Raw genomic sequence first — 23,562 nt, forward strand, 5'->3', positions numbered from 1 at the left:
ATTATTCAACTTTAAATCATTTATCAATCATCTATCTCGTTTAAAGTTTTCCATAATGTTTCCAGGGCACGATCCAAACTGCGAACATTGTAATCAAGTTCCAGCCTCACTAGGCCTTCATGTTTTGGGTGTGTACCAAACTAACATCATTTTGGACAAAACATTTTAAATCCCTAAGTGATGGACTTAAAGTGGAGAAGGATAAACAAAATATAATTGCCTTTATTTCACTACTGGCACACAGACTTATCTTGCTCTACTGGAAGAATCCTATCAAATTCTCACTTAGAGGATCTATTCAAAACGTTTTTAAAACAACACATAAGGACATAGAAAGAAAGTCCATACCATCAGTAACTTACTTGGCAGGATTTGAACTGAGGTTTGCAGAGATTTGAGGGACAATTGCTAAGGTTGTCACTGCTCAAACACACTAAAATTAAAAAACAAAAGCAAACAACTATTTGCTAAATATTCTGATCATTATACTGTTTCTATAAAATATTAGGAAACGTATTTGCATTTTATTATCTATCAAGTGTTGTGGGTTTACTATTTTATTGAGAATGTGCTAAATGTCTTAACAATCCAGAACTTGCCAAGTGAAGATTGGGAAATAACACACAATATAAATCTGGCAGAATACAGTATCAAGATATGCATCACTCTTTCAAAATGATAAAAAGTAAAAAGTACTACTTTCATGAAAGGCAAGAGTAGCACAAAATGCAAAATATATTAAAAAATAATGAAAAAAGACATTCATTTTCTTTTCATTATTTACTCATTCATTGTACTTATTGATTTTTTTAAATGTAATTACTATACACATATACTTTTTGCATTTTTAGACTGGGGTTTTTAATTTTGTCACAAAATATCCCACAAATATCTTATTTAAAATTACACCTCTACAAATGCTTTTAAACTAAACAACCTGTTTGCTCTACTGTTACTTTCTCTGAAGTGAGCGTTCAACACAACAGTGCGATTAAATTTAAAATGATTAGAAAAATAAAGATACAAAAAAAAACACTGAAGTCAAATAATCATGAACATTTTCAATATAGACATCTCCTTTAGTGCTAAAGAGGTTCACTGCTTTGCTACATTTGATTGTAGCAGAAGACGACATGGCCGCCTAGCCTTTCTTGTGCATTTCATGTGGGGATTCTTTGGCAGGTTTTCAGATGCCTGCATTTCACTTCCGTTGAAACATGCTCAATTGTGTGAAAATGAAACCATTTACATTTTGATTATGTGGTGATTCTGAATACGCTTCATACTGCACCAGACTTGCATGGGTTTAACAAAACAGTGTAAGGAATATTATGTGGCCTGCAAAGGTTTTAACCCCATAAAAGGTTTAAAGGAAAATACTTGTATGTTAGGCATGTTAGGTTAAACAGCAAATCTAAACTACCCTGGTATGAGCAAGAGAAACTGTGTGAATAAAAACGTGCCCTATGTTGGGACGGTACTCCATCTGCTTGGATTGACCTGGTGATAGAGAAAGCATTTATTACAATGAATGCTTACAAAAACAGCAAACTGACTGGCCTAAGAACCTATGTAAATATGTTCAAGTAAAAAACAAAATGGTAATCCAAGGCAGTAAACTACAGCAGATGCCCCTTCAATCTAACAAGACAGGATTTCCCATTAATTAGTCAGCAGCTCGGCTCAAATCAGAGTTCTTTGTGTACACATTGCAACAGCAGGTGTGTTCTTGTCTGTCTATATTCAACATATTTTAGCATCACAATGAACAGCTTATTTTGCAAATCAACTACGGTTGAATCTTAAATCACTCTAGGCAGGTTTAAATTTAAAATCTACACTATGCATAAAAAATACAATGAGATTTAACTACAGTAAATCGAACTGAACAATATGCCTGTTCATACTGAGACTATTTTTTGTTGCTTAATGTGCATGTTTTTTTTATATTTATCCAATATATTAGTCATTTGCTAGTAATACCTTTGGTCAAATGAATTTCCTGATATGATATATTAAAGATTACCTTCATATCTTGTAAAGAAAACTGAATGTTTTTTCTTATGTTGCCTAAGGAGGCTCATCAACACTATAAAGCAGAAAAAGTTAGCAAAAGATGCTGAAATCTCAAAGCTGATTCTCTTCTCTTTTCTCTACATGAAATTCTGTATGCCATAACTTCCAGGAATGACCCAGATAGTCAGACAGTAACCCAAGGAATAACACTGTCACAAAGGTCCAAACCCTTGCTGGACACAACCCCACTACGGTTCATAAAGAGTGAGAGAATCATAGATTCTGTGTCTTATTTATCAGGAGCCCCACTGCTGTTCACTGTGAAGTACACACACACACACACACACACACACACGCACACAAAAAAAAAAAACAGGCTTAAAGTTACTAATGCAGACATTCACTAAACGCCAAAAGCTTGTTGGAAGTATGCTTCACAGAAACATCAAAGGATCCCTATATTCACTGAAGAGGTGGGCAGATTCAAGAAAGGGCACATCAAAGGGAGGACACTGTGCCGTGCCTTCCCAAAGCAAGCCATAGCCGCATCAAATATGTGACTGCTGAGCAGATCATACACTTCTCCTATTCAGGCTCTACAAAATTCTAAATGCCAGTGACAAGGCTCTACCTACCTTTTTAGTTTTCCTGCCCCTTGAGGTTATTAAGTACAAAACACTTGAGCTCCTTATTTAATCTATTTCAAGCTCTAATCCTAGCTGTATAGATTGCAATACAGTGATTGCAATAAAATTGAAGAAAATACACAACATACACAAATTATTAAACGAATGACGTTTTAAACATTATATTTTTTCACATCAAATAAATTGAAAAAATAAATGAACATACTGTTATTAAAACCTTATAGTCCAATTAGGGTTACTTCTCCTGGCAACTATGGTACTCAAGTAAGAACTACTGTGCCTCTGTAGAGGGTGCAACTCCACTGAAGGGCACAATGTTATAAACATCCACACTCACTCCTACCCTCTATATCCTGCAAGTCTTTAAAGTGTGACAAGAAATGCCACTCTAGAAGGAGAAATAAGAAAACGTCACGATGTAATCAGACTGTGAGTCAGATTCTGTGTCCTGATGCTGTGTGGCAACAGTATTAACTACTGTGCAAATGGGCTACCCCTGGCAGCAAACAAACTAAACTGAATTTTATACAATAACTTCTCCTATTGCCCAACCCACTGTCACTGGACAGTAAAACAATCTTCACTATTTAGAGTCATAATGAGTCAAGACTAAGCTAAAAAGTGCCCATCTTTTGTGATTCCTCTAGCTGTTGGGCAGCCTTCCACCAATATGTTTTACACATTCTCATTCAGTTGGTGTAACCAGGTTCTCGTAAGCAACATCAACACGAGACACTTTTAGTACCAACTTAAACAATCTTACTTCAGTCACTTCAAATAATATAGAACACATGAATATTAAATTTTTTTTGATTGTCCGTTATGACAAACTAAGGGTTAAAGAAAATTTGATGTTGATTCTCAGACAGAAAGAGGAGATTATATTTGAAAATAACAGCATTTGTACTTTCCCAGATATCTCTCCTTCAACAGCTGCCAAACTAGCTGCATTCTACTGCATTAAAAAGCACTTACAGAAAGCCGAAATAAGAATGCAGCCTCTTGTTTCCTGCTAAATTGAAAGTGATTTTTGATGACCAATTATAGATAGCAAGTTACTTGCTATCTATCTTTTTTACGCCAACAACTGTAAATGCCAACATAATAATAGGCTATTTAGCCGTAATACCTGGCAACAATATGAAATCATGGTTAAAGATCTTTTATGAAACAATGTCCTGCCTTAAGTTTACAAAATGTCCTCAAAAGCTTAGAAGCAGTGTCTCTCTTACCAAACAGTGAACTTTGTGAGCTTTAATGTAAAAGATCTCAATCACAATGTAAAGACAAAAAAAGTATTTTCTAACCTAACAGGTCTAAATGGCAAGATATAATTTAAGCAGGAGACTCACTTAATAAGACAGACCTATTTCAGTTGCAAAGAGATCGAATTGGCCAAATGTTTCACTCTAGCTAAACAAAGAAAACTAGACATGTGGGAAACTTAATATACAAAATAATCTCATTTGTAGTACTACAAGTAGAATCTGATCCTGAAGAGCGATATGTCATGGTGATGGGTAATTTATTTGAATCTAAAGTAATTTAAATAAATATCTATGCACCTAAAGTGGATGATAGAGATTTCATTAAAATTATAATGCACAGAAACTTTAATTGTGTTTTAAATCACTACAGTGGCGATGAGATCCAATACTGTAAAAATAAGCAGTCAGCTCATAATGGTTCATAACTTATTAGACACATGGAGAGTTTTAAATCCAAATTTAAGAGCACATTCCTTCTTCTCATGAGAACATCAGTTACTCAAAAACTGATTATTTCATTATAGATAATAAATTATTGCCCATCGTCAAATCTTGCAAGTAAGATGCTATTGTTATTTCCAACCACACCCCTATGATCATGGAGCTTAAATCATTATGCCCTACACAATCATCCTGTAGCTGGCAATTTAACTCCTTTCATTAGCTTATGAGATCTTTGCAGAATTAATCTTCGAGAAAACGTTATTTTTTAGAGACAAATACATCCCCAAAAGTCCCTGCAAAAATACTATGGAAAACTCTGAAGGCTTTTTTAAGAGGACAGATTATTTTGTATCTGTCCCACAAAACTAAATTGGAAATCAAGAAGGTGTTAGAGTTAATCTGAGAAATTACCAGAGTAGACAAGAATATGCCAGGTCTCCAAATGAGACACTTTATAGGAAAAGGCAGGTTTTACAATCAGAATTTAACCTTTTGACAGTAAATGAAATAGTACAGCTCATCTTTAAATTGTGACATCATTATTTTGAAGAAGAGAGAAGGCTAACAAGATCTTAGCTCAGCAAATCCACAATGCTATAACAGCAATTATCAACACAGATGGAGACAAAATAATCCATCCATCCATCCATTATCCAATCCACTGCATCCTAACTACAGGGTCATGGGGGTCTGCTGGAACCAATACCAGCCAACACAGGGCACAAGGCAGGAAACAAACCCCAAGCAGGACGCCAGCACACCGTAGGGCACACACACACACTAGGGACAATTTAGGATCGCCAATGCACCTAACCAGCACCCGGAGGAAACCCACACAGACACGGGGAGAACATGCAAACTCCACGCAGGGAGGACCCAGGAAGCAAACCCAGGTCTCCTTACTGCAAAGCAGCAGTGCTACCACTGCCCCACCGTGCCTCCCAGAGACAAAATAATTGATCATAAAATTATAACCCACACATTTAGAGAGTACTATAAGTCCTTATATTCTACTCTGTTTAAAGAACATAAGGCACAATCTAATACGTCTTTGATGCATTACAAATACCACAGCTTGATACTCTTAGTGCAGAGGACCTGAATAAACCTCTGACACTCACAGAACTACTGGACGCGATTAACTCACTCCAGTGTAGGAATGCCACAAGCCGTGATGGCTGCCGAGGGGAATTTTATTTATCTACCTCATTAATTATCATCTTGGGAAAGAAAAATTTACTTATTACAATGTACATCATACAGACCAATTTCACTTTTGAGTAATGATGTTAAGCTACTCTCCAAAGTTCTAGCTAGAAGGATTGAGAAAGTGCTTTCTTCTGTAATATCACACGACCAAACAGGATTTATTAAAGGCAGACAGCTTCTAATCTTCAATTTGGTTAATGTAATATACTCACCCATAAAATCTAACACACCACAGATTTTATTATCTTTGAATGCAGAAAAGGCATTTGACATGGTTGAACGGGATTACCTATTTACCACATTGCACAAATTTGGGTTCGGCCCAAACAAATGTGAATGGATCAAACTACTTTATACCAGTCCAGAAGCTTCTCTTTGTATTAACAACATTATTTCAAACTACTTCAAATGTGGTACTCAACAAGGATGCCCTCATATTACCATTGTTCTTTGCAATTGCCATTAAGCTATTTGTCATTCACTTTTGAAATATATCAGACATAATGGAGATTACCTGAGGACTTAAACAGAAAATATCACAATGTGCAAATGATATGGTATAATATTAATCAGACCCACAAACTTCTGTACTAGCAGTTCTCAATGCACTAGCAGAATTTCAAAACATATTGGAACTTAAAATTCATTTTAATAAAACTGTGCTTTTTCCAGTGAACTCTACAGCACACAATATTAGACTGGACACCTTTCCATTTATTTTAGAAGATCAGTTTAAATATCTAGGAATAAACATAAAACTCTTTATCAACAAACTTTTGCTGTCTGCATGGAAAAACCTAAACAAGTCTTGCATAGATGGCCTACCCTCCATCTTACTTTAGCAGGGACAATTAACACTATCACGATCAATATCCTCCCTAAGCTTCTGTTTCTATTTCAAAACATCCCCATATACATTAACAAATTGTTTTTTAAGACACTAGGGGGCTCCGCCCCCTGCTCGCTTCACTCGCCCACCCCCAGGTTTTTTTTACCAGTGTGGTATATGGCCGGCTAGTCATCCCGGCCAATACCCCCAGGTCGCCAAATGGAGCCCTCCCTGCAGTATGGAGGTGCCCTGAAGACCAGCAGGGAGTCACGGACTATGTAGTTTTTATACACGACCCTGCTGGATACCACAGGGGCCACAAGAGGGAGCTGCAGGGAGGACCGAAGACTTATTTGTGCCCTATAACCCAGAAGTTCGTCAAAGAAAGAGCGACAGGGCTTCCGGGGTGAAGAAAAGAATTTTTTACCTGATCCGGAAGTGATACAGGATCACATGGACTGGGGATTGGGAACACTTCCAGGTCAGGGAATATAAAAGGAGTGTGGGAGCGCCCAGATGGCAAGCTGAGCTGGGTAGTAGGAGGGCAACACATCTGGGAGTTGCAGGATTGTATTATTGTATTTGTTATTGGTTTATTTATGATTATAGTGGAGGAGAGGGTGCTTTGTGCACTGTGGCGAATTAATAAAGTCATCATTTGGACTTTTATCTGGTGTCTGGAGTCGTGGACAGGGGTTCAAGGGAGCGATAGGGCCCCCTATCTGTCACACCAGATATACAAATTAAAAAGATTGTTAGTTTCATGGGAATTGTTACATATGCATTATTTTCACTTTTATTTTAAAACTTTTGTAAAAACAATACTTTATTTCCGGCCCTGGGAGTGGTTACATCTCTTTCTCGCAGGACGTATAACGCTGCTTGAGTTGTCAGGGGGCAAGCTAAGGAGATGCCGTTGTGCTGCTATCAGTCTTCCGTGCTGTACTCTGCCCTCCTTCAATCAGACCTAACAGTCACTTAAAACAAAAAAGGCTTCAACCTGGCTGGGACGCTACAATACTTTCAAATTTTACTGCTTTCATATTCTTTACCTTTCTCTGCATGTGTATCGCACCATCGTTTGTTTGAGCCTTTCGAATGCCACTGCTTTCATAATCTCTTATCTGCCTTTTTTTCTCTCCAATGCTTTTGCATCTCTTTTCTCCGCGCTGCTCTTTCTTCTTCTTTCGTTGACGTTTCACCTAGAACGTATTGTCCTTATACGCTTTATATGTACTGAGAGCACAGGATCTGTGTGTGCTACGTGCCTTTGCCACGTGTTATTTGATAATGTTTGCGTCTCGCTGGTCTTTTAAGTGTCTTCCAAGAACTTCCGAGAAGATCACATATTGTCACCCTGCTTTTCCTTTCCAGGATTTTTTTTTTATATTAGAGAGATTAGATTCAATCATAACCTCAATTATTTGTAATTTGAAATATCCACGCATCCAAAGACAGACCCTACAATGACCTAAATCAGAAGGTGGCATGGCTCTACCAAATTCATCCATCCATCCAGTTTCCAACCCGCTGAATCCAAACACAGGGTCACGGGGGTCTGCTGGAGCCAATCCCAGTCAACACAGGGCACAAGGCAGGAACCAATCCCGGGCAGGGTGCCAACCCACCGCAGGACACACACAAACACCAAACACACACTAGTGCCAATTTAGAATCGCCAGTCCACCTAACCTGCATGTCTTTGGACTGTGGGAGGAAACCGGAGCGCCTGGAGGAAACCCACGCAGACACGGGGAGAACATGCAAACTCCACGCAGGGAGGACCCGGGAAGCGAACCCGGGCCTCCTAACTGCGAGGCAGCAGCGCTACCACTGCGCCACTGTGCCGCCCCTCTACCAAATTTTCAATTTTAATTCTGGGTGGCAAATATACAACCAATAAAAACCTGGACATTGACACAGATAGATATATACACACTAGCCTGGCCGGCAATAGAAATGAAATCCTGCAGTACTTTTTATATTCCTTGCTTTGTGCCCGAGTAAAAAAAAATTATCGTTAATATACTGATAATCCAATTGTAGGAAATACTTTAAGACAGAGAAGCACTTATCTGTTGCACCTTTACATGATAATCACCTTTTACTACCCTCTCAAACCTCCACAGTATTTAATGTCTGGGATTAAAACACATAGAGCTCTATTTGTTTATAGATGAGGTCTTAGCATTAGAAACTTTGCTAAAAAGAACCTGCCCAATTTTCCTCACCTCCCACCCATTTCTATTTCAGTGGCAGTACTGTTCAGTCTTGACGACTCAGACAGCATCTCAATAATATATAAAAACATTTTATATATAATAATATATATAACACTATATAAAAACATTATATAAAAACAAGTCTCTTCCTTTAAAAGATTTCAGGGTAGGAGGGGGAAAGGATCTCAGAAAAGGAGTGGAAGCTGCTAAACAGAGTATACACTGTAGCTCCATATGTGCAAAGCATTCAATCATTCAACTTGAAATCTTTTATTGAGCACATTTATCTCATTTAAAATTGTCTAAAATGTATCCAGGGCAAAATTCAACCTTGCAATCGTGTTCCAACCTCAAGAGGCCACATGATTTGGGTGTGTAACAAATTAACATAATTCTGGACAAAAGTCTTTGAATGTTTATCAGACAGCCTTGGTGCCACATTCACTCCTCACCCATTAATAGCTGTGTTTGGTGTACTGCCAGATGGGCTTAATGTGGAGAAGGACAAATTCATTGTAATTGCCTTTACTACACTACTTCACATAAACTTATCTTACTCAACTGGAAGAATCCTAGCCCACCTGTCATAAGTCATTGGGTAACTAATGTTCTATACTATTTGAAAACTAGAAAAAATGTAATTCTCACTTACAGAACTCATTCAAAACTATTCTAAAATATGACAAGATCTAATTAATCAAATCTTAGAATAAGCATTTATATCAGGGGAAAACGACATTCTCCTTTATTTGTTGTTTTTAAAGATTTGCTCATGCTGTTGGCTCTCCTCTCTTTCTTTCAGGTGTCGGTTGAATTCTAGTTTGTTAAGTTTGACTTGATTAAATGGAATGTTGTTTTCTTTTCATAAAATCAAAAATAAAAAAATCAAAGAAAAATAACTGGACACATGTCACTAATATGAAAAAGTGAATTCAAACAGATTTAGTGCTGCAATGCTGCATTAGGTACAGAACTGACAGAAACTAGTAAACACAATAGAAGTGAGACATACATTTCCCAGTGTGAATTTCCAAATGTGGAAGCATTTATTGTTGTAATGTATGGTATTGCTGAAGATGAAATATTAGCTGTGCAGAACGCTGAATCGCATATTCTAGAAATAACATTGAGTCTGTTTGCCCAGTTTTACTGGCATAATATCAACAAATTATATTACTGAAGCCAATTTTGATAATCAAGTCAAATGCAGCCTTTATAGTGAGAGAATTAAGGTTCATACTTTAATATGTTTTCTAATAAAATGATAAAAAAATGACAACTGTATTAAAAAGAAGACTGGGCCATTATATAGTAAGATATATGGATGCTGCAAATTTCAGAAATACTAAATAAAGCACCAGTGTATTTACACGACATTTGTTTATTGCATGGATTGGACCATTTTTAAAGTATCTATTACGAAATCATAATTCTTTTTTCCCCAATTTAATTTGGTTTGCAGCTCAGAAAAATGCTCCAGGCAATGTCTGCAACTTTATAACTGGAAACCTGCTATGTATTAACTGTCATGTAACAAAGTGATTTAAAGTGTATTAAAGCTTTAAATAAATCTAAGGACTTTTGGAAGAAAAAAAAGGTAAATAATCAATCTTTCAAAATTAGAAAAGGGAAGCACTTGTCAGATCTTCAGTTATACAAAGCTGTGCACCGTATGAAAAGAAATAATTTTCTATCCGCTGCACATTATTTTATTGAGTGCCATTTAAGCTGCAATAGCGCAAAATGCTTTACAATATAATTCACATTGTAGTCCACAATGAACCATCAATTTACATGCTCATAACAGCAGCCGTACAGTCGGATAAATTGGACAGTAAATGAAAGAGTCAAGGCTAACATAAATAGCCAACAGGACGAATATAAAGTTGTCCCTTTCAAAGAGCAGCAGAGACCAGGTGGTTCTTTAGTAAGAGTTTGTATGTTGGGACTGAAAGAATGCTATGGAGAGACACTTGAAAGAAGACTCAAGGAATAGGCCAACAACGTTTTACAAGATGTTGCCAAACCAGATATCTGGTGTTTACAAATAAACAGAACCTATCCTGTTAATGAAGGGCTTAAAGCATTAGCCAGCCCATCATACAGCAATCCTCCACATGAAAAAAAAAATAATACAATCACATTATTTAGAAGAAAAACGTTGTGTCTGAGCACCATCAACACTACTACTACTATTAATAATAATAATACATTTGATTTATATGAGCACCTTTCTCATGCTCACATATAAAGGAGGAGAAAACCAACCTAAGCAAACAAGCAGTACTCACTGTAACTTTCATTCTATAAATCAGTAAGCTGCTTATAATATGGCAGAACTACCAGGTTCTGACATATTCTAATTTCATTATTCATTTATTATTACTACTAATAATAATTCTTTGCATTTATGCATTTTCTCACTATTCAAAGCGCTCAGCAATTGCAGGTCAAGGGCCTTGCTCAAAGGCCCAACAGAGCAGAGTCCCTATTGGCATTTACGGGATTCGAACTGGCAAACTTCCGATTACCAGTGCAGATCCCTAGCCTCAGAGCCACCACTCCGCCACTACTGCATTATGCTCAGGATTTCCCTTTTCAGCTGTATCTCTTGATTATGCCAGATTAATATTTCAATGGCACAACTGTAACTTTCCCAATTTCTATAATTCTAACTCAGTACTTCTTTTTAATCTCAAAAGCATGGATTTTGACTCAGTGTATGACTGCATATGTCATGTGTTTGTCCACTCAAGTTTAAAACGCTTGTCCTGTTAAACTGTATTAAAGAATAAAATATGCCATGATATAAAAATATTATGTAACATGTACAGGGAAATTCACATATCGTCATGGAGCACTATGTCTACTCTAAATACTTCAGAACCTGCTCTTCTGAGTACTTATAAAAGGACATTGGACGTGATGTTTCTGAGGTGACACCACACCTAAACGTTCACAGTAAATATGGCCATACCCCTTTAATGTAGACTGACTGCTCTAAGATGATTGTGCATGCTATTTATGACATTTTTTTAAATGCTCAACATTCACAGATCCTACAGTCTAAGAAAGAGTATTTCTTAGTCTATATACATTAAGTAAGATAATAGAAATATTCATATTTATTTTTATTTTAATGACAATCTGCTTAGCACATCTACTGCATACAACATCTATACAATATAATTCCTTAAACTTAACTTTATCCTGCATCCCTGGTTTGCTGCTTCCAAGAGATTAACAAAAATGCCACTGAAAACCACTTATTTTTAACGTTGGAGAAAAAGAACATGCCACACGAAGTAGGAACTCTGTGGCTCACAGTGCAGTTCTATAAACCCAGAACCTTCTCAAAATCTGCTAGAAATGTAATGATTGGCAACTTATACAACTTGCATTAGTTCACTGCCGAGCATTTCTTACCTCTGGCCTACAAATAACACTGAACTAAGGTAGCGTCTGTGAAATGCAAACAAAGAATAAAAGTGTAATTGTGTCAAGCGTTATTGCAATGCTATCCATTCATTTTTATTCTGATTTCAATTAATAAGATGTGAAAGGCTTAGATTCCCTATTGTCATGGTCACTTTATTAATGCCTAAAAACAGGAAAATATCCTTTGACTACCGAATATTTGACGACTCTAAGAATAATCAAAATCATGATAGGCAACACATTTTTATTTATAGTGGACCATTAAATGTGAGGAACAGTCTATCAATTTTAGCATTTAAAACAAGACTCAACAACAAACAGGATTAGCAAAATCTACTCTTGTTAAAGTTTCCACTCAAGTGGTGCAAATCAAGGAGTGTTAACTGAACATGGCTTGTTGCAGATTTGCCCAGCACATCAATCAGCCTTTACCTTTTTTTTCCCACCTTTCAACATGTAATATGTCCTACCTTTTGGTAGATGATAGAAGCAGCATTGGTAAAGATTCAGTTGGATCTCTTCGCTCTGCATATCTCCATAATCTTACCACTGTCTCTGTTCATTTAGACTCTACAGTTATGGCTCGGTGTGCCAGATATTTGTTCTACACATTAAACATTGGGCCTAATGCAATTTGCTTTCCTCAAGACGTTACTTGTCTCTTGAGCTTTTTTGTTTATTTTCTGCTTCTCTGTCTCCTAAATCTTTGACACGTGCTGTATGCGTTGCATTTGTTCATTTTTGTACTTTATTGACTTGTCACACTGGTTGAGGTTGTTGTGTTGAATACTTTGTGCATCTCTTTTGGTTTAGCAGTCTTGCAAAAATGCCAGTTAAAAACAGTTTTTCCATTATGTCCTAAAGAACATGGTGGTGCAGTAATTAATGCCCCCTCCTTTAATTTTTCAGTTCTTAGCCTGGTTCCTGTTTGAATTGAATTTGTTTATTTCCCCATCTCTGCTAAGATTTCTCAGTTTTCAGTTCAAATCCCATAAATATGCATATGATAACAAGTTCATGAGTGTCTCTACATTAGTTCAACATGAACAACTGTGTAATTATGCATGTGTGAGTAGGTCCTGCAGTGGACTGGGAGAGTTGGCTCTGGCATTACTTTAGCTCCTGCTAGAAAAGTTTCAACAATTTACAACTCCATACTAGCAAATAAATAATTAAAGTCAAAGGGAAATGGATGACATTAGGACCCATGACATACACATACATTCACTGGCCACTTTATTAAGTACTCCTGTTCAACTGCTTGTTAATACAAATATCTAATCAGCCGATCACATGGCAGCAACTCAATGCATGTAGGAATGTAGACATTGCCAAAGTGAACATCACAATGGGGAAGAAAGGTGATTTAAGTGACGTTCAATGTGCCATGGTTGTTGGTGCCAGATGAGCTGGTCTGAGTATTTCAGAAACTGCTGATCTACTGGGATGTTCACACACAAACATCTCTAGGGTTTACAGAGAATGGTCAGAAAAAGGAAAAATATCCAATGGGTGGCAGTTCTCTGAGTGAAAATGCCTCGTTGATGCCAGAAGTAAGAGGAGAATAGCCAGACTGGTTTGAGCTGCTAGAAAGGCAACAGTAACTGAAATATCCACTCGGTATAACCAAAGTATGCAGACAAGTATCTCTGATTGCACAAAGATGCACAACACATTGAACCTTGAAGCGATGGGCTAGAGTTGCATGAAACTACACCAAGTGCCTCTCTTGTCTGCCAAGAACAGGCAACTGAGGCTACAATTTGCACAGGCTCACCAAAATTGGACAACAGAAAATTGGAAAAACGTTGCCTAGTCTGATAAGTCTCGATTTCTGCTCCAACATTTGGGTGGTAGGGTCAGAACTTGGCATCAACAACATGAAAGCATAGATCCATCCTGCCTTATATTAACAGTTCAGGATGCTGGTAGTGGTGTAATGATGTGGGGGATATTTTCTTGGCAGACTTGGGGCCACTTGTGCCAAATGATCATCATTTAAATGCCGCAGCCTACATGAGTATTTTTGCTATCCATTTCTATCCCTTTATGACAGCAATGTACCTTCTGATGGCTACTTCCAGCAGGATAACGCACCTTGTGACAAAGTTCAGAACATCTCAAACTGGTTACTTGAACATGACAATGAGCTCACTGTACTCAAATGACCTCCACAGTCACAATCTCAAGCCAATAGAACTCATATATTAAAGCAGACAATTACAAAATAGCAAACATATGTTAGTCTCTATATAAGGAATGCTAAATCACTGGTCTGCATTTTTTAAATTGTAAAAGTGAATTTAGTATGTCATTTTAACTATGTACTCCTAATGATGATATTAATGGTTTAGATGTAAATAGTTTGCTTTTGTTGCTAGACTTTATCCTCATGTCTCTCTCCCCTTCACTCCTTCCGCCTTGTCCCCACCAATTGCGTGGTCTCTAATTACAGCACACTCACTTGGAAACCATTTGCCAAAGTAAAAGACAGTTATAGAGTCTCTGAATATTTGTAGATTTTTCTTTTATGGGTAACTGCAGTGTTACTGTACTTTTGTTTTTAACCCTTTTTGCTAGCTGTTTCATGCCATGACTTGCTTTTCCACTTGTTACTGTGTTCACAAATTGTCTGTGAATTGTTTAATTATATTTCAGTTTTTGACAGGAGAAGACTCACATAGCACATGACATCCATCTTATCATCTTAACTTACTTACTTAGTGAAAGAATCCAAAAATGGTAACTTTTCTTTTTATAAAAAATACACCATTTCAGTTACATCATTACTGAACTTTCATTATTCTTGCTGAAAAGTATTTAAGGTGTGGCACTACACACTAATTTAAAAATAAATTTGCTTCTGTAATTTTTAAGACATTTTATTACATGTTACACAACTGAATACCAGTTGCAACTAACAAAGCTTGAAACACTTCTGTGTTGTACTCGTTACTAATTGCTACATAAAAAATAAAACATGTCAAGCAGTGAAAAATGACAATAGCAAGATGTGTTACCTAATTCCTCCATAATGAGGTTGAGAGCATTGTCATCCTGAGCTGATGTTGGCTAAAAAGGGTTTTTGAATGTGACTCAAATTAGATTTTCTTTTAAAGATACAAAATCATTGGGCCACATTTTTATTTATTTATTTTTTTACATACAGTCACTGAGAGCACTAAACAAACTCTCCACACTAACCAAGAGGTTTAACACCAAAGTCCAGAGGCGGTATCTTTGGTTCATAGATCTGACAGACTGCGGCAGATTGTTTCACAAAGCAGACCTGGCCTTTTTAGTTCTGCAAATATGACAGTATCCAGCAGGATTTCAACAATGTCATATAGAAGTACACGGTTTTTAGATTTACCAAGACCAACTAGTGCTGGGCAAAAGTTTACCTATATTATCCAGAACGCTCTATTATACTTTCCCATGTTACTTTTGTAAAGTGTCTCACATGGCCAGCAAAGGGAACTGCTGTCTGATGTGTTTATGAATTTCAGCGAGGGTGACTGAACCATGCAGAAAACACAGAGGCAGCAGGGTCCTAATTAATGACTGGGTGATAAGAGGAACAGAAGGAAGGACTGAAGAAACCAAACAGCGTGGCAAATGAAGAACGAGGACATGAAGAAGGTTTATTTATATCAACAATATCTAAGCCCTACTGAATCATATATTTAAAAATATTTTAACACTTGGAAAATACAAGTGATTTGCATTAACTGAAAAGCTACTGTGCTAATTAAATTTTACCTTGTCTGTTTTCTTTTTCAGGTCAAGCATCAAGGTTAAGTCTCAAAATAAGGCAATTTTCATTTCAAACTGATTGCAATTAACTATATTTGATACTTATTTATGTTTCATACAAGTGACAACCCATTAAGAATGAGATTTATTTTCTACATATTGCTATAAAATGTCTGTATTATTTATCTATATACTAGGTGTGTTAAATAATTTAAACTTAAATAAAGAAATACTTGTTCGTGCTAAAAACAATGATAGTCTGCAATAGCATATTATAGTGGTACTATAATGTGGAACCTGTGTTTAGTTTTTTAGCATAATATTAACACCTAAAAAAAAAAAAACCATGAAAATATTTCACTTAAAATCAATACATTTAATATGCATTTTTATATTTTGCACATCTCAAACAGATGCTAAAGTTAATGAACCCGGTTTGATTAAAACATAGAGGCAAATGTAGAATGTTAACAGCTACATCAGTTCACATAACTGAATGATGATATTGTTTCAGTTTCTTTGCCACATGAAATCAAGGTGTAAACGATTTTGTGTATTGCAAGTGTTATTTCCTCACAATTAGAAAATTCATCTGTCTTGGTATAGGGCAAAATAAAGACAAGGCAGCAAATGAAACCTATCTGGAATCCATTTTTCAGAAGGAGCTCCACTTTTCTTAAAATCAACATAATTCATACGAGAGAAGAAGTACTATTTAGAGGCAAGTCTGTAGTACTAGGGTGTTGTACCGTGTTAGCCATTATGAATGTAGTGAAAAATCAAGCAAAATGACATCTTTTATTGGCTAACTAAAAAGATTACAATATGCAAGCTTTTGAGGCAACTCAGACCCCTTCTTCAGGCAAGATGAACCTGAGCTGCCTTAAAAGCTTGCATATTGTAATATTTTTAGTTAGCCAAAGCAAGCCTGAAAAGCTGTGAGTGTAGCATAACATCCTCCAATCTACATAATCCAGTTCAGAATCACAGGACGGTTTGAACTAATCCCGGCAGCACTATGAGTAGTGAAGGACAAGGCACCAGTTCATCCAACACTCACCCTTAGCTAATCCCGAACTGCTACTTATTTAATCCCAAACATCTTTTGGTTAATTAGTAAAGCAAGACCCCACAGGCTCCACAATCCTTCTAGAGGCTATCAGCCTCACTTCAAATATTGGTGTGTTAGACAGTATCATACAGTAGTAAGACAATTAGTGCATTTGCTTCATTCTTTCTTTTTTTTTTTAGTTATACTGCTAACTCACCATGCAAGGGTGATTCCTATGCAAAGAATAATAACCTTATTTAATATTGATAACACTCAAACAGAACTCTTATTTTCAATATCCAATAAAAACAGACTGCGGTGGGTTGGCACCCTGCCCAGGATTGGTTCCTGCCTTGTGCCCTGTGTTGGCTGGGATTGGCTCCGGCAGACCCCCGTGACCCTGTATTCGGATTCAGCGGGTTAGAGAATGGATGGATGGATGGATAAAAACAGAATAATATTTGCAATGCTTTCAGTAAGATTTTTGTATGAATTAAGCTTTAATTGTCTATTAAAAATCCCTATCTTAGGAGAGTGTGCCATATTACACAGCCACAAGTCAAGTCAAGTTGGGGAGCATGCACTGGTACAGTGCATTGCCGCACCCACTACACAACGAAACAACTCGGAATCCCGGTTGGCAACCCCCCAGGCAGACACGTGGTCCAATCCCACCCTCCGGAAATGACACTCTATCTGCCGCAGCCAGGTGTTACGTGGGCGACCCCTTGGCCTGATCCAGCCACTTGGTTCCCCAACAATGAGCCGGATCACCCTCAGGGAAATGCACCACATGACCATAGTGCTGTAACTGATGCTCCCTCACAATGCCGGTAATGTGCCTCATTCGAGACTCCATGAGCAACGGCTCATTTGACACAAAGTCAAACCAACGGTACCCAAGGATTTTCCGGAGAGGCACAGTACCAAAAGAGTCCAGTCTTCATCTCAGGTCACTGAATAGTGTCCATGTCTCACAACCATATAGCAAGACTGGAAGCACCAGGACTCTAGAGACTTGGATCTTCGTCTTTTTGTATAGATATCGGGAGCACTACACACCCCTTTCCAGCAACATCATGACCCCCCATGCTCTCCCAATCCGTCTACTGACTTCATAGGAAGAGTCACCAGAGACATAAATGTCACTGCCAAGGTAAGTAAACCTCTCAATAAGGTCAACATTCTCTCCGCAAACAGACACACTGCTGATGGCTGTGCCCAAGAGGTCATTAAAGGCCCGGACTTCATAGGAAGAGTCACCAGAGACATGAATGTCAGGGCCAAGGTAAGTAAACCGTTCGACAAGGTTGACACTCCATCCGCAAACAGACACACTGCTGATGGCTGTGACCAAGAGGTCATTAAAGGCCTGGATCTTGGTTTTTATCCAGGACACTCGCAAGCCCAGACACTCGGACTCCACACTCAGTCTCTCGAGCACCCCGATCAGAGCCTCCATTGACTACGCGAAGATCACAGCATCGTCAGCAAAGTCAAGACAGCCAAACAAAACAGAAAATCAAGTATAACTTGTGTAAAGACAGTAGATGAGAAACAGAATAAAAGCCTTCACCAGCTGTATTTATTACTGTACTAATAAAGACATGGGAATTAAAATAAGAATTTGAATTTATATTCCATCGTTTAAACAGAATGCTAGTCAGATTCTGCGTTGATCTGTATAGCAACATCTTTATTAGATGCCCCGCACACAAAATATACTGATGTTAATACAGTGAAGAAAGGAAAATAAAATCTGTAAATTATGAGAGCTTTTATCATGTCTCAACTGGACCACCGCAGTTTTCTTTTAAATTGTCCTACTGTGTTAGAAGGCAATAGATTATAATGGGCCCAGAATGCTGCTGCTAGAAGCTTGACTCAAACCATATTAATTTTCAGTTTGTTTGTCTACCCCATCTTCTGGTGCAATGATCAATCTTCAAAAATCTGCAAATGACTTAGTTGCTCAAAACATCTGTAATTATTTTTTTTTTCTTCTGCTTTATTGGTTTGCTGGAGCACTATATACACCAGTTATCAAAGGCACAATCTTAGGACACTGGAATTCTTGCTATTCTAATATTTTACTATGTAATTGTTGTCAAACGCTTTCACGAATGTGGTCATCATACTACTGCTTTGGACTGAAGGGGTGGAATCTAAAACGGGAAAGCCTTCCAATCTGTTTAATATATTTATGGCTCAGATGCAGACAACCCAAAAGCAGAAAAGCAATGAACATAAATAAAGTTTCAAGAGAAAGAGGATGATGAAAGAGTGGTACCTAAAATGCATTGGTGTATGATGTCTACTAGGCCAAGTTCAAATTTTATTTGTAACTGTATATGTAACCAAAATATTGGAATTCTGATTTGAACTTGCTTTCACTCAAAACATCAGAAGGAAAGTTGTACCAGTATGATACAAACAAGCACAATATACCAGTTGTCTTGAAACTTTTTTTACAATGCATCTTTGCTTTCAGCAAAAACAAAAAGGAAAGGTGATCTAATTTTCAAATTCCAGTTGGAACCTATTGGATTCTATCATGCTACAAATGAATCTAATGAACACTTAGAATAACACGCCACACACAAACATACTGTAGCATAACAGTAAATTGCTTCAGAAAAGATGCTAGAGCTCTTCAACATTCATTTATAATGAAAAAGACCCACCTGAGTGCAAAAACAAATACTGCTCCTTCTATCACTGTATGAATATTAAGTAATGTTATTTGAAAAGAAGAAAAAACAGAAGTGTGTGTTTATGATAAAAAGTAGATAAGACCTTTAAACATAAATAATATCAAACAAACACTAGAACCAACAGACACAGTAAATACAACAAAACACTCAAAAAGATAAATTCATTAAATTGCAAGTGTTTCCCTATGTTGAAAGATGAAGAGATATATTGATAAAAAAAAAACAGACGAAAGTACCAAAGTAAGCAACATTGTTTGATTTATTAAGAACAAATAAGAAGTATGAACAAAGAACACATCTCATAGCAGCCTCTGAAGATGCCTTAGGGGGAAATGTCCTTAGCACAGTTATCATTATTTTTTTGTCATTTTAATTTAGGTTTCGTGCTTTAAAATAATTAGACATCTATAATGTATGTTATATTGATACTCAGTTGGATTTACGCTCACAAGAATGGGTGCCACTAAGGGCATTCACACTCCATGCAGCATCACTAGATTCGGATTAGCTTTTGACTTCACTTTCAATGGGTTGTGAACTCAGGCTTAGAGGACTATTGCGATATGCACTACCACATTACATAATAATGTGCAATATCTAGTGGGAAAAGCATTAAGTTAAATAGCCGTAGCGCATTGATTTTATGTAATTATCCGCCAGTTTAAAGTGGAGAGACCAGTTTGGGTACAGGGGGTCCCCACACTTTATCATGGTACCACCAATACTGCAATGGTGCTAGATCCAATGAAAACATATAACAGCACTGTGAAGGGGCTTTCTACTGTATACTGTGTATTATGATAGAGTAGAACACAGTAAGAAAAATTCAAAATTATCAATATGCTCAGCCTGCGTTTCCTCGGACACCTTGGAAAGCTTTCTTGTCTTTTTCAGCAGTGAAGTAGGTTGGAGCCTGGTCATTTAGGATATGCAACCCAAAGAATCATAAGTAGCTGACAGTTTCCAAGTAAGCTCCATTAAAGCTGTCTGCAATGTGACTCTTTTTTATGTCACTGTGACATTCAAGGCTAGGCTGTTGACCTGACACACTGATAAATAGAAAGCTATATTTTCCAGCAGTGTGATTTTTATGAACATGCAGTGAGAGTGAATTTTTAAATTGATTTTGTGTGTTAGTGTCATGAAGTAATGAATGTAATGGGTGACAGGTAATCACAAGCATAATAATACATAGAAAATCTATTTTCACATATGCTGACAGAAAAGATGGCAAATAATAAAACCTGATTAACATAAGCAAGAAAAAAAAAATGTCCATTTAGCCAACTGTACTCAAATGGAGAAATGAATAATAGCTGGTTTCAGGTTTCTTTCTGATGAAAAAAGGCTTTCTTAGGAATTCTGAAAATGAAGCGACGTAAAAACATCTACACTTATTACACAAGTACATTTATTCCCACTACCTCACAGAGCTTCAGAGACGAAAGATCAGTGTACCTGTCACAACAAAGAATGGATGATAAAATAAAACTATTTTTTTCTGTTTATACTTTAAACAAAATTTTTATTTACCTGGCACAAATTCAAAAAGAAAAATAATTATTTGAAATAATCTTAAAACATTAATCAAGCATTCTCTTTTATTATAGCTGCGATGGTTGTCCTTTGGATAATGAACGGGAAGTGGAAATGACCAGTCGAGGACCTAGAAGAGTGGCAACATTCTTAAGGATGCTAAGAGACAGACTATTTAGAAAGTGCCAGGAAGGTCCCTATACCAAAAGTGAGAAGCAGGCCTTGGGGTGTTAGGAGATCAGAATACCTACTGGCCAACATATAAAAATGGGACCATGTTGGTCTTTTAAAAGTCAGAAAGGTAGATGAGTTTCTCTAGCCAGTTAGATGGCAGGTGCTCTGTTTGCCTTTTAAGTAAGAAGAGGCTGTCTAGGAGACCTTAGCCTTTAAGCTCTACAAAGATCTCAGCATCTCAATGATCTAACAGGTTTGTAGAGAGCCATGATGGGCCAGGACCAAATGTGAAAGTATAAAGTGCAGGCCTGGGTGAAAATAAATCCGGGCAGGATATTTTAAACTATCCACTGCCACAGGTTTCTAGTTTTTACACTGGATATTGAGCAGATTTGTATTTTTACATTTGACTTCTTCCCTTTTTCCAACCCTTCAATTTTTTTGTTACTAGCCATAATCTACTTCTGGCCTTCCAGATGTCATTTTTGTAGTGGAGTGTCACAAAAAGAATACCTCCTTCTGTTACACAGCATATAGAAACAGGAACTCTTTGTGAATATAATATTAATAATATATGATAATTAATTTACCAAAAAGAGAGAAAATAGTAAGTTCAGTGTCTTTTCATTCACATGTTCTAATTATGACTAACGTTATACTAAATTCTACAGAATATCTTCTTCTTCTTTTGGCTGCACCCATCACCTGCATGTCCTCTCTCACCACATCCATAAACCTTCGCTTAGGCCTTCCTCTTTTTCTCTTCCCTGGCAGCTCTAACCATAGCATCCTTCTCCCAATATACCCAGCATCTCTCCTCTGCTCATGTCCAAACCAACACAATCTCGCCTCTCTGACTTTGTCTCCCAACCGTCCAACTTGAGCTGACCATCTAATGTACTCATTTCTAATCCTATCCATCCTCATCACACCCAATGCAAATCTTAACATCTTTAACTCTGCCACCTCCAGCTCTGTCTCCTGTTTTCTGGTCAGTGCCACTGTCTCCATCCCATATAACATAGCTGGTCTCACTACCATCCTACAGACCTTCCCTTTCACTCTTGCTGATACCCGTCTGTCACAAATCACTCCTGACACTCTTCTCAATCCATTCCACCCTGCCTGCACTCTCTTTTTCACCTCTCTTCCACAATCCCCATTACTCTGTACTGTTGATCACAAGTATTTAAACTCATCCACCTTCGCCAATACTGCATATAAAATATTGTTTTTGGAGGAAAAAGCAAATGGAGTCAGCTAACCTAGGTGTACAAGGTTTTAAAATGCTGGGCTTTTTGTTTCTTAAGTCACTAGTCTTTAGGTTGTTTGTAGTTATGTGCATTTCCACAGATTTGAAATATGCAGTCTTTTTTAGCAAGCATGAGCAAACAGATGATGGTTTTTCTATGCATATTCACTGTTAAAAAATTTAATGAGTTCTTCTTTAGATATTTTAACAGTACATTGAGATAAGAAAATGCTAAATCAGCAGATTGCTGAGAAAGGTAACTTTTCCAAAGATTTACTGTCAGTTGGGTATTTTTTGCTGTTTATTTCTGGGCCTGCTCTTTTTATAAATCTGCTGATAAAACTAATCTTGCCTTGGTACCCCACACAATGACTGCTGGGCCTTGCTAAGAATCTGATTAACTGCTTGGATTTATTTACGTATTTAGCTGAACTGGATGACTTAAAAATGTATTTAAAAAAAATTTACAGTATATTTACAGTGGTGTGAAAAACTATTTGCCCCCTTCCTGATTTCTTATTCTTTTGCATGTTTGTCACACAAAATGTTTCTGATCATCAAACACATTTAACCATTAGTCAAATAAAACACAAGTAAACACAAAATGCAGTTTTTAAATTATGGTTTTTATTAAGAAAAGAATAAGAAATCAGGAAGGGGGCAAATAGTTTTTCACACCACTGTACATACTACGAAGATGATGAAGCTGATGCAATTGACAGTTCAGAAAACACTGGCTGTGTGAGGATGAGCCAACAGAGAGCTTAAAACATTTAGTCCTGAGTGAAAAGTACACACAATATTCATCCATTCACTTTATAATTCTTTTATTTAGATAAAGAAATGCAAAATCCATCCCCTCAGAAGATCCCAGTCTAATGCAGGACACTTTCATTTTGCAGTTAATCTGGCAAACAATCTTTTGATATGGAAAGAAAACTCAAATAGGCACATGGGCAACATGTAAAATCCACCTAGGGACTGTATGGTCTATGATTTGAATCCA

General features: G+C 37.1%; 1 protein-coding gene across 6 annotated transcripts in view; it reads right to left on the minus strand.

Annotated features, from left to right (window-relative positions):
* The window catches only part of enox2 (ecto-NOX disulfide-thiol exchanger 2), a 918,217-nt gene that overhangs the window by 479,932 nt on the left and 414,723 nt on the right, over positions 1-23,562 (minus strand). The window lies entirely within an intron of this gene.

The sequence above is a fragment of the Polypterus senegalus genome, chromosome 10 (assembly GCF_016835505.1).
Source record: "Polypterus senegalus isolate Bchr_013 chromosome 10, ASM1683550v1, whole genome shotgun sequence".
NCBI lineage: Eukaryota > Metazoa > Chordata > Cladistia > Polypteriformes > Polypteridae > Polypterus > Polypterus senegalus.